The 12,569-nt window shown below is 33.8% G+C and overlaps 1 protein-coding gene across 1 annotated transcript in view; it reads right to left on the bottom strand.

Annotated features, from left to right (window-relative positions):
- Positions 1-12,563, bottom strand: part of LOC108972086 (protein prickle-like) — a 45,942-nt gene extending 33,379 nt beyond the window's left edge. The window contains exon 1 of the mRNA XM_018938551.1: positions 12,249-12,563. The gene's annotated coding sequence lies outside the window, so the exon portion shown is untranslated. The remainder of the gene's footprint in view (positions 1-12,248) is intronic.
- Positions 12,564-12,569: the final 6 nt, after the last annotated feature.

Below are 12,569 nucleotides of genomic sequence, written 5' to 3'. Positions count from 1 at the left end.
TTACCATTTTTTATTTTTGTATTTTATATTATTATTTTGTAACTTCCAGATTTTATGTTGAAATATTTTYATTTACTGACACATTTTTTCCAAGCGTTCTATTTACAAATAMTTTTTACTATCACTATCTATGCAACCACCTCAATTCTGCATTTCACTTTGGGAAAATGCTACCGAATTCAGGTCACAACTAAAATRGRCATTTTTCCCACTCATACCAAGTCYACCAACAAGAGCTTTCAGAACAAAAGAAAACGGCAGACACGAAGATGCGTCTGCGCGGCAGATTTTCACATGCAGCGCAGTGCCGTTGAAATGACAGCAACAGAAACAAAARCCAACTGCAAAAACGTGCCATAACAGTTAAAACATAAACGGTTATTGACCGACAAACATAGATGCTATCGCAAAAACAATAAAACTGAGAACAAATGCGGCAAACATTTAGACCACACACATATTTGAACATATGTAAGCCTACATATATATACATATGTAGCTGTGTGAGTGTTTTTACGGATTATGCAGCAGCAATWAACAGTTACACGAGACTGGAGTAAAATGCGTCGTCAAGGTGTGAATAGCAATTTAAGTCAGCAATTAGTCGCTTAATGATTGACTAAATATTTAAATCTAATTTTTTCATGTTTACATGTGAGTATGTGTGTGAATGTGTGAGCAAAACACACAAGTGTGAAGCACCTGTAAGTAATACGAATCGAAGCTTGCAGAGTTTCAACRGAGGCGAATTATTGAAAAACTTAGCAAAAAGGAGGTAATAATTAATTTTATTAAATTCATAAAAAATTAACATAATTAAGTTATACATAAATAAAATGATATAAAATTATATTTCATTCATTTTATATTGTTTTTTGCTCAAACCTATGCATTATCATGCAGCCATTAGCAACTTTATGTAACTCAAGTACTTCTATTGGACATGTGTTTGCCGCTTGCGTGTTGTGGCATGCCTCACTAAACACTCACAAGCGCTTGCCCAATAAATTAGTCAAACTGATAAGATAATTAAAATGTAAATTTTTTCCAGCTAAGTGCGCTGGTCACCCATAGTAACTACAAGAGCCCATCGCAGCTGCTTTCCTCACTGCTGCAGCTTACACAAGTACTTTTTTAGCCGCGTCTCTAATATGTTTTTCCTGCTGGCCAACACCAATTAGTGGCAATCGCGCGCTAGGAATGTCTTGTTCGGTGCAAAATTGACTGAGGGAATTCTGCTGTGCCGCTCGCACATATACTCATACAAGTTTGTATGTAGGTAACAGGTTTGCGCACAAAAATGTAAAACGAAAAYAAAATACTGAAGACTTAAGCGACAAACGCGGCTGAATTCATTAAARTACACTTGTAGCTAATAAAGCATACACAAGGAAGGCATTCGCCACATTCCATTTACGTGTGTACAAACAAATTGTTTTTCATTCCATTGACAGTTCTCATTAGGCTGGCATTTGTTTGAATTCGGATTTAATAAACACAAAATATACTAAAAGTAAGGCAATTAARTTTGATTAATTTTCGTTTAGAATTTTAGTATACATATATAAAGTGGTTTCTAGATGGATTTAGAAATTGGGTTAAAGAAAAAAAAAATAGAAAAATCTTTCGAATGAGATTTAGATGTTGAACATGTGTGCTATAGCTCAAACATTTTTCAAATTCGGTATATATATTTTTAATTTATTCGCATAGTTTTTGGAAAACATGTCAAAAATAATGTATATAATTTTGTAGACTTCAATACTGAGAAGAAATTCTTCTTCATATCGCTTATTTACCACTAGGGTATCTTAACCCAAAGAAAGTTTTATTTTAAAAACAAAATATCATAGTGCAGTGGATATTCCAATTCTGAGCCTACTTTAAATGACAACTTGGAGTTAATTTTTCTCACATATACGTTTTCCTTATTCTAGAAACCTTATAATTTTTATGATTTGACATAAGAAACACAGTTAGTTTCAGTCAAGCAGACAAATAAAGTGTAAATAAGTTTTTTTTATCTTACAAAAGAAAGAATACTATTTAATATGAAAGTGTTTTTTATTTGCTTAAATTTTGTTTGGTGTATAATATATCACTCACAGTTGGTTAATCACTTCGCATCAGACCAGCATACAGTTACACTTATTCAAAAGCAGTATTGACTTGTTTAAAATGAAGGTAACTAAAATATATATTTAGCTACTGGAGTGACTACAGCGAACGTAGCTCAAAGTACCAGAATAAATATATAAAAAAATAAGTAAAGCCTAAGAATACATGGCTTCCTCTGCCATACAAGTATCAAGGATAAAATAGAAAAAATACAATACTTTAAATGTGGACCAGAGTATACAAATTTTAAAAGAAAGTAAAATTAAATATAAAAAGATTAAAAATAAAAAGAATTTGTCCATAATTGTAAATTTTTAATTTATTCTTCAAAATCTATGTCATCCCCTTCAAAGTAGTCCCCCTTGGCCCAAATACCCTTGTGCCAACGTTTTTTTCAATCTTCGCAACCGTTGTTAAAGTCATTTTCCGGAATAGCTTCAATGCGCGTGGCAATTCACATGTAATATTTTCAATTGACTTGAAACGATTTTCGCGCGGTCGTTTGAGTTTCTGAATAGCCAGAAATCACGCGGAGCTAAATCATGCGAATGCGATGGTTGCTTCATGACATTAGTTGAAATTTTGGCTCCTTTTCCCGAAAAGCTTCGCGCACACGACGCATAAGACTCAAATAATATTCCTTGTTGACATTTTGGTCGGTCGAAAGGCATTTCGAGTGCACTACATCTCAATAATCGAAGAAAACTGTCAACATAACCTTGATTTTCTACCTAGTTTCCGGAAGATTTTCGGCTTCGACTCAACTTTACTACAATATTTGGCCGATTGGTCGTCTGCTTCTGGGTCGTAAGCACAGATCTAAGACTCATCGCCAGTAACAATACGTTCCATGCTATCTTGGTAGGCGGAAATTATTGTTTCACAGATCTCGACGCTGTTGTTTCGAAAAAAATTTTTGATTTTTGAACCGATCCCGTTTTCACTTTTCTTAGTCCTAAATAATCTTTGAAAATAGTTTTCAATAATCCTTCTGAAATTTCCAAGTTGCAAGAAATATATATGACTGTTGACCAAAGATGTCACTGATAATCATATCAGCCTAGAAAAAAATATCGACAAATAGATTTTCGCGCGTAAATTAAATTAAAATGTCTTATTATGTTTTGCCCACAATATTTCGGAGTCGATTTTCCAACTAACGACAAAAATAAAACTAAGCAAAGCATTATATTATATAATATATGGGGCAAACGTTAGTTATTAAAGAAATAGGTGTTTGCTGAGATTACAGTTTATGCACACTGTGACAGATTAATATTACGTAAGGTATAAAACATACRATTCATTCAAGATAGCCCATATAAAAGTATTGTGGATGACTTTCATATATTTCGGGATTTGGCAAAYATTAGGCCTGCAATCAGGCAACCCATATCGCAAAGTTTGTTCTCATACATAATCAGCATATTTTGAAGTTCATACAGTACTTTTTGTATACACTGACTAAATCATTCATCTCGGCAAAAGAAAAAAAAAACAAAAAGAGAAAAAAAAAGTAAATTGCAAAAATTTCTACGGATTTATATTTCACAACGTGAATTAAATGTACAACAGTTAATCGCTGAACATATTTTAATTTTTGGCAATGAAGCTGCGCCAACGACCAGAATTTATCGATTATATGGTGAATTAAATCGAAATCGTAGATCAAAACGAATTTTGTAAAAAGTCCACAGCTAAAAGTAATCAAGTAAGTCAAGAAGCTTTAATTCAGTTGGTAACTTAGAAAAAAGAGATTCACACCAATGTGTTTATCTTACTTTGATATTTACCATTAGAATGTTCCAAATTAAAAGAATATTTATAAATTTTTTAAATTAATAAATGAAAATTCATATATATATATATATATATATGCATGGCCTATGTATAAGTTAACCAATTAAAAGGAAAGAAAAATCAACTGCACATACAAGTGCTGAGGAAATGCCATTGTCATTATATTCATTAATTTTCCGCTTTCRCAACTAACTACTGAATACTTTTAGGTAAGAGTACCACTACACTTATGCTACTGCCATAACTACCTATTAAGCTGTAACATGAAGAAGCATCAGCGGTTTTTGTCTAGCGAAATGTGGTGCGACCGAAAAAAATATGTAAAATGAAAAACTAGTGCAATTTTATCAAAAGCGACCACGAAGCGCGCTTGCCGGACGATTTRTGTATGTAAATATAGTAGATATATTGTATATGTATGTGTGCATGTGCACAAGTTTGTTTAGCGCCAGCGGCTGCAAGTGAAAGAGCCGCGCCAACACTACGGCCGCCACATTTCTGAAAATCAACGCTGTCATAGTTGTTGTTGTTGTTGTTGATGTTGCTGGAATTGCCTTGCTTGTTGCATTTTCCCGCTACAAATGCGGCATAAATACTTCACAGTTGCGGTGTGAGATGCGGCAGCTAGCGCTTTTGGTGCCGCCATGATTTGATTTGCTTTTGCTAAAAGCGCGTAATTAACCTGATTTTCTTAAAAAAGAAAGAAAGAGAGTGGAAAAAAGCAAAAAATTGCCACCTCATCGTTTGAATACAGCGCTGCATAACAACAAAATAGCGTGGCATAGCGAACGCCATAGCTATATATAAAACAACAACTCTATCAGTCAGCGGACGGCCAATGTGGCAATCACATACACACATACACTTGCAATGAGAAATTTAATTAAAAAATACTAGGTAGCAATAGTGGCAGCTAATGGTAGCGGTAGCAACTGTAGCGCGCAAAGCGGCGACTAATACAATACCAACAACAATAGCTTCGGTTCCAGTTAGTTGCTTTGCTCGCAGGCGTTTTAATTGCAATTGCCAGTTGTGGACACGGAGGGTATTGGGAGACGCAGACGACGACAACTGATTGCCTTTTACGCTAACTGGTTTGCCGGTTATTGATTTGGCGCAARCGACAAAATATTTCGCACTCTCACTTGGCGCACTAGAAAGTTTACGCATCGATATGGTGTTGAGTATCGAGGGATGAGCTTGAAAAAATATTGACAGTAGTGGAATTTATTGCTAAGTATGTTGTTGATTATTGATTGAAAAATTTACGATTTATACACGTTTTATAAATGTTTATTTTTCTACTTCAATTGCCTTACTTTTTTAACAATGTGATAGAAATCCTAGCCRTACGAAACACTTTTCCAATTTTTTTTACAATGTCATTTATTTCGTKTTGGAGGACATACTTGTATTTTTAAAATATAGAAATTTAATTTGAATTTATGAATGATAAATGCTTTCATTTTCATYAACAACAWTTTCGATTGTTTTAAAACATTCAATCATCGAACATCTCATATTCACAATATAACAAATTCCAAACCATAATTATGACGATGAATCACATTTCAAACTAATAAATCAAGAATATATCTACAAGAGGATGTTTTTAAATTCAAATTATTTCAAAAGATGTTTGTATTTTGCTTAGTCTATATCCAAACTGGTTGGGTCGTAATRTGAAACTTTAAAAGCAATTTTCTCTAAACTGTCTTTTTCAAAATGGATGCTCACGATTCTCAGGCTCTGGACGGATTTAGCGAAATTTTTAGAAAGTCTTCTTTATAAAATTGTCTTATATATTATTGAATTGGAGGGTGGAGTTATGTGTAGAATTTCACGAATGCGAGGAAAGTTCTCTGAGCGCTATTCGCATCGGAGTGGGCAGAAACGATTCTTTTACCAAATATCCTCTGGGTTGCCAAAGAGCATCTTTTTGATGGCGAGCTAAGGTGAAAAAACGAAAAGAAGAAGACAAGAATTCATCAAGCTCGTCTCCGGAACGAAAAGCCACCAATCACATCGATCATGTTGTGATAGTTGAAAGACGTTTCTAGTGTTTTAGACCTGCGTGTGTTCTGAGGTCCTCTCATTAATTCGGACCATTATCTTGTTGCAGCCAAGATAAGCACCCGCCTCTGTGCAGCAAAAAACGAAAAACTGCAATCAATGAATAGACTACCGAACGATTTTTTACTCGACTTGCACTCCCGCTTTTTGCTTGCTTGCGTACAGGTGCACATGAAACTATTGGTTTTCGGAAAACTCAAAAGAACAGCTGGTAGCTTCAAATATAGCGGCGAAGGAGCATACATTAGGTTTTTTATAGAATATGATCGGATGAAAGCATACCCGATGATGGGAATTCMAATTCAATCTACAAAAAAGGAGACCCTACGATCTGCACCAACAACCRTGGGATAAGCCTCCTCAACATCGCATATAAGGTACTATCGCGCATATAGTGAGAAAGATTATGCTGGAGGCCTGGGTAATCAAAAACTGGGCAGATTCACCATGCGCTAAATTTGGAAAAGACGCACCAAAAGAAGATCGACACACACCACCTCTTCGCCGATTTCAAATCTGCTTTTGACAGAGCAAAAATGAGCYGCTCTTATGCCGCAATGCCTGAATTTGGTATCCCCGTAAAACTAATACGGCTGTGTAAAATAACGTTGGGCAACACCAAAAGCTCCATCAGGATAAAGAAGGACCTCTCCTACTCGTACGATACCAAACGAGGTTTCGAGCTGCAGAGCTGAAAAGAGAAGGTACAGTCTTCTTTAAGAGTGTTAAGCCGCTGATGTACACCGATAATATTGATGCCATTGGCCTCAGCAACCACGCCGTCAGCTCTGCTTTCTCCAATAGAAGTAAGGAACGAAGCGTACAGGGCTGGTTGTGAACGAGAACAAGACGAAATATCTCCAGTCATCAAACAAATAGTTATCGAAATTGCAACTTGGTTCGCAAATCACTGTTGATTGTCATATTATTTACATTAATTACTATTATTTTTGGAAAGGCCCAACACCATCTGATGGGCACTCCAYTCAAAGTCATTCAAAGTTTTTAAATACGTTATGAACCTAGATCAATTTGTTAGCATAATAATWAATAATTATGGTAAATAAGTATATTCCTTAGTGATTATAATTAAATAGGYCTTATCTTATAAGAAATGTCGCATATTTAAAAATGCTAAATAATCAGTTGATCATGCCATCAGACTAAAGTAAGTTACACTCATTTATTATCAATATAGTTATGTACTTTAAGTGCATTTGTGAACTCGCTGCAATGAAGCTGAAACTAAAATTTCGCCTCAAAATCGCTTTATGTGAAGGTTTATCGTGGTTAAAAATATTTAATCACTTATTTCCTCTTAACCATGCACATACATTTAAGTGATTAATATCGCCTGCATTTACACACATCATCTTAAGCTACTGGAATTACCASCAGCCGTCGTGCAAGTAATCAAAGCCTAAGCTGCATTTAAGCGTTAAATCGTAGCAATTAAATGCCGTGTTTGTTGCTGCTGTTGTTGCTTTTRAAGCATGCACATTTTATCAACTGGAAATTAGTAAATTAAGCGATTGGCTGTGCTGGGCGATAAATTAAAGGCTTGAGACAAAAAACCTGTTGACAAATGAAGTTTTTCACTCGAAAAATTCGTGCAGAAAAACAAGCGCGAAATATGAATAAACGCTTATGAGAGTGCGTGTGACAGCGAGAAAGTGAGCTGCACACAAGCGACCATGGCTAAGCAATACGCCACCAACGCGCGCAAGTCTCGCTTGATAAATTAATACCGCTATAAACATGTGTAATTTATATGCGTGCAAGGCTTATGGAGATATAAGCGACAATTTGTAAACATGTTTACGTGATTTTTCAAATTTTTGCCGACATGCTATTAATATTTTGTATTTTTTTTTTTTATATCTTTTTCAACTCCACAATTTTTATTTCAGTTTTAGTTCGGGCGTGTGTTTTTAACGCAATTTAAGTGGATTGCGTGCGCGTTATCGCAATTACAGCCAACAGGTGTTTAATTACAATTTAACGCTGGTTGGTTTAAATTTTTATCWAGTAAAAACAAATTAGCAATAATTTATTCAAATTTTTATTTAACTTTTTTGAAACRCTTTTAAAAATTGATTATGTTGTCTGCAAATACAATTTAAATGCTCTCAAAAAATAAGAAAAAAATACATTTAAAAAAAATACCAAAAAATCTTTGAGATTACTTTGTTTATTGCGTTTTTCACCACATGACATCATAACGGCTCGTATTGTTCTTTACGATCACTGCTTTTGTATATGTAATGTCATTTTCTCATGTCTATAATTTGTTGCAGTTTTTATTGCTGTAGCTATGACTTTAGCTATTAGCACGTTTGGGTTTTTTTTTGTTGTGAATTTCTGTRTCAGAATATGTCACCATAAGCCAGACATTGGCGCAGATTACTTGAAAATTAAGCGCTTCCCACACCCAAGCAACCAGACGGCATTGAGACAAAAGACTTAAGACACAAACTTGGTGGGTGTGATTGCTAATCTATTGGCAGTTTGAAAGTGGAAAAGGGTAAAAAATAATTAAAAATTGTGAAATACTAGGTTCATGAAGTTGCATTTTAAAATATGAGGATATTTATTATTTGGAAAAGAAAAGCTTGTTGTAATTTTGAGTGTAAGATTAAAGATGAAAAAGTTTCTATAGTTTGGTTGCGTAACTCAAAATATAATATGTTGAAAAAACTTTTATGGGATTTTTTTAGGAGCTGCATGGTATTGAAGACCTTATTTAGTGTATATATTTTAAAAATAATTTTGCAATTAATCAAAAAGCGAGCGTTGTCATATTTTTTATGGAAGAAAGTATGTTTCAACGTTTGAGTTTCCAAAATAATTTGTTTTTAATTTGTTTTTGTGCTTTGAAGGGGTCAGTAGGGTAATTTTAAAAATATTAATTTTTTTTGTTTTGCATTTTCTTTTCCTTTATACCCTCAGAATTAATATAGAAACTCACTTCACCATTGGAAGGTTTCGAAAAAGGCCCAAAAATAATAATACCGCTAGACGTTCGGAGCGCTCGTAGTGCACATCTCAAATTCTAAACGCGTTTTTCTCAAAACACACTTTAAATTAATAATATAAATATATAAAAATACATCATTTAAWTTGAAAAGATTGTGTAAAAAATTTCACTAAATTCTAAAATACCAAAATTTATTATATGCGCAGAAATTTTTATGAATTTTGTAAACATGTTCAAATAAATTTTTAATTTACTAATTTTATGTAAAATGTTATATTTTTTAATAACTTAAATGCGCCATTCAACGTATAYGATTTCGAAACAATAATATCACATTTTTAATGTTCATAAGTTTTTCAAATTTAATTGCAGAACACACTTATCTCCCAGGTGGCCTTGCAATCACTCTGGCAAGTAAACAGAGCTGTATGATATTCATAATTTTTTTGGCCTTATCTTATTTATGTACTATTTTTATGCAACCGTGAAGCCTTTAGTTTACTTGTTCATGAAAATGTATATTTAATAAACTAAAATCACATGAAAAATTATTGCTCTGCTTTAACGACGGGGTATTATTTACTTGTTAAACACCAAACAGCGGCGTACGTACACAACAGTTCAAGAGGGTTAGCGGTGTTGAATTTTTGAGAAAAACTWTTAAAGGAACTAGCTTGTGATCAATTTAAGAGTTAATTACCATGAGGAAATTAATTTCAAGGACAGTRTACAAATTTTATTATTACAAATTTTTCGATGTAATAAAACCTCATGATTGTAAGACTGGATACAATTACTTTTGTCCCGCAAGCTTTGTGCTGATTTTTATTTTATCAATCATTCACAGCTTTTTTGWAACAGCTAAATGTCAAGGGAAATGGAACGGAAAAATACGTACAGGTTATTGTTGAAGATTTAAAAGAGACCTTCCTGAAGCCAATTATTGRCAAAAATTATAAATATATATATAGTTTTTTGCAAACACTTCTCTAAATGTAAATGAGGTTTTTGCTTTTGAGGAAAATGTAGGTTTTAATGTCACAAGRAAACCGGACGTGTAAATTTTCTCATTTTTATATCATCAAAGTTCAAAATTTGACATGAGATTTTCATGTAGTAAAAATARAGCAAATAATTTGTTAAACAGTTTAGAAGCTGCCTAATAAAGAATTTTATATTTCAAACTTGTTGCTATTATCCTCTATAAAGAAAGGGAGAAAGCTTACAAGGAGCTTTCCAAGGTAAGCAGGACTTTTTGGAGCGCAAGCTGGTGGCGAAATGTGTTGCCTTTATCGATTGTGCAGTGAGAATTTCATGGCATTTCATTGATTGAAAGTGAAGTTATTGCGTTTTAAGTTCCAGTATGTCTCTGCTATCGGTGCGAAAATGAGCCAACGTTAAATTTTGGTTCAAGTTGTTAAGACTTTTACCGAAACGTTTCAATTGATGACACAAGTTTATGGCGAAAATAAAAAGATTAGATTAAATCTAAATAAAACCAGTTAGTAATTCCTCCTGATCAGCAATTACCCCCTAAGTAATATACCGTTTTTCATTACAAAAATTAGATGAACTTGAACTTATTACAAAAATCAACTAACCTTTAATTTTAATAACAACTGTTTAGTTTAATCCATAGTTAAACAACTTATCGTAAAAAAAGCGAAATTATGGGTTTTAATGCTTACGATTCTCTACACCATATTACATATAAATAGCATCATAATTTCATCTCCCGCTGTCACATATAGCCAGTAYTGTATTTAAAAATCTTATAACCAGAACTCAATATGAGTGGTTTCTATTATATCGTTTTTCCTTCGCCTGCAAATGTGCGAGCTAAATCGGTTTAGCCATGTCCGTCTATYTGTGTGTGTATACGCGAATTAGTATCTCAGCTTTTGAGATATCAATTTGAAATTTGTTTCTTCTCAAAAAGCGGCTAATTTTTTGGAACTACCAATATCGGACCACTAAAGCATAAAACTGCCATACAAACTGACTGATCAAAATCATGTTCTTGATTTTCATAATAATATAAAACTAAATTTCCATAAACTTRCAAGAAGCTAACGATTTGGTTCCAACTTTAAAATAAATAACTCGAAAAAATAATTTTAGCCAAGAAACAGAAATTTGATATTCATTTATGTACAGTTATTATAACATTTAATTTTTTAAGCGAACAGCAGGTTATGTAAAAAATTTGGCGATTAATCAAAAACCRTATATGACACTCTTTAGAAAATGATTAAACAAAAATTTGTTGGAGGGTGTTTTGTTTTTAAAAAAAAAAAAAACCATTTCAGGAAAAATTTCTAAAAAATATTTTGTAACTAATCATTCAGCTGTATAGTTGCACTCAAGAATGAAAATTCCAATTGATATAATATAAAACTACAAATTTATTGCATACAAATGTTAAAACTAATTTTTGAAACTTCAGTTTCTAAATAAATAAAAATTTCCCACAGGGTCACACACCAGCGCGCATCCATCAAGATATCAAACAGACAAAAAAAAAAAGAAAAACAATAAAAAAAAAAAATAAACCAAACGGGCGCACCACAATATTTATATCTAATCATATATGTATGGACACATGCTCTTTGATATCGAAGGCTGAACAAAGCGGCAATATAGAGAAATAACCGACTGAAAAATATTCAATTGTAAGCGCGTCAAGGCTCATATAAATAACGACACCGCATGCATTTTGATGCCAAATGTGTAGAGGAGTAGGTGATCGAACAAATAATCACGGCAAATAAGAAATAAACGGCGAAAAAATTAAAAGSCCATAAAAAATTACAGCAATTGTGAATGTGCGTCGTTGACACATAGAATACCAAATGAAGGCATTTGGTGGCAGCGACCAGTGGGTCGCACGCTCGCAAGCTACGCCTAAAGTACAATAACAATCTGAGCTGCGCGACGACAGACACTTTATGCATAATTTTCTTTTGATTTTATTTTTTCTTCGCTATAATTTTATTTACAACAATTTTCGTTTGCATAATTTTTCACTGCTTTTGTTGCGCTGCGTAAACACACACACACACGCGTGTAATRTGTAAGTTATCTCTCTGTGTGTGTGCGTGGAATTCAATTGAAGCAAACGTTTTGTGGCGCGCGCGATCGAAATCAGAAAACGCTCGCTGCTCGTCGGCGCGCTAACAGCAAATGCTTGATAATGTGACAACAATTCACGGTAAATATACASAAATATATATATAGAAGGTTGTAGTTGTGTTGCACAACAACACTTCGGTACACGCACCTTTAACACTTTGCCAAAATGGGGAATGCATACAGCTTGTCGGCAGCGGCAAGCCAACGACAGCAAGCAGCAACAACGTGCCTGCCACAAACTGCTGCAGAGGCGATGCGCTGTCTGTTGTTGTTTTTGCTTTTGTTGTTCTATGTTGCGTTGTATCGCCTGCTTTTTGGCGCGCTACAATCACGCCACTTATTATTTCCGTGTTGTCRTTGCTTTTGTTGCTGTTCTTGTTGTTATTCGACTAAGTTGTTGTTACGCCTTTTGTATGCTGGCATCGCTTTAATCCCTCGCAGTTAATACGAAGTCGAAGTTGTTGCCGAA

This window comes from Bactrocera latifrons, unplaced genomic scaffold (genome assembly GCF_001853355.1).
Source record: "Bactrocera latifrons isolate USDA-ARS-PBARC rearing strain unplaced genomic scaffold, ASM185335v1 scaffold_378, whole genome shotgun sequence".
Taxonomy (NCBI): Eukaryota; Metazoa; Arthropoda; class Insecta; order Diptera; family Tephritidae; genus Bactrocera; species Bactrocera latifrons.
Note: the sequence above shows the minus strand (reverse complement) of the source record. Positions and strands in the feature narration are given on the sequence as shown.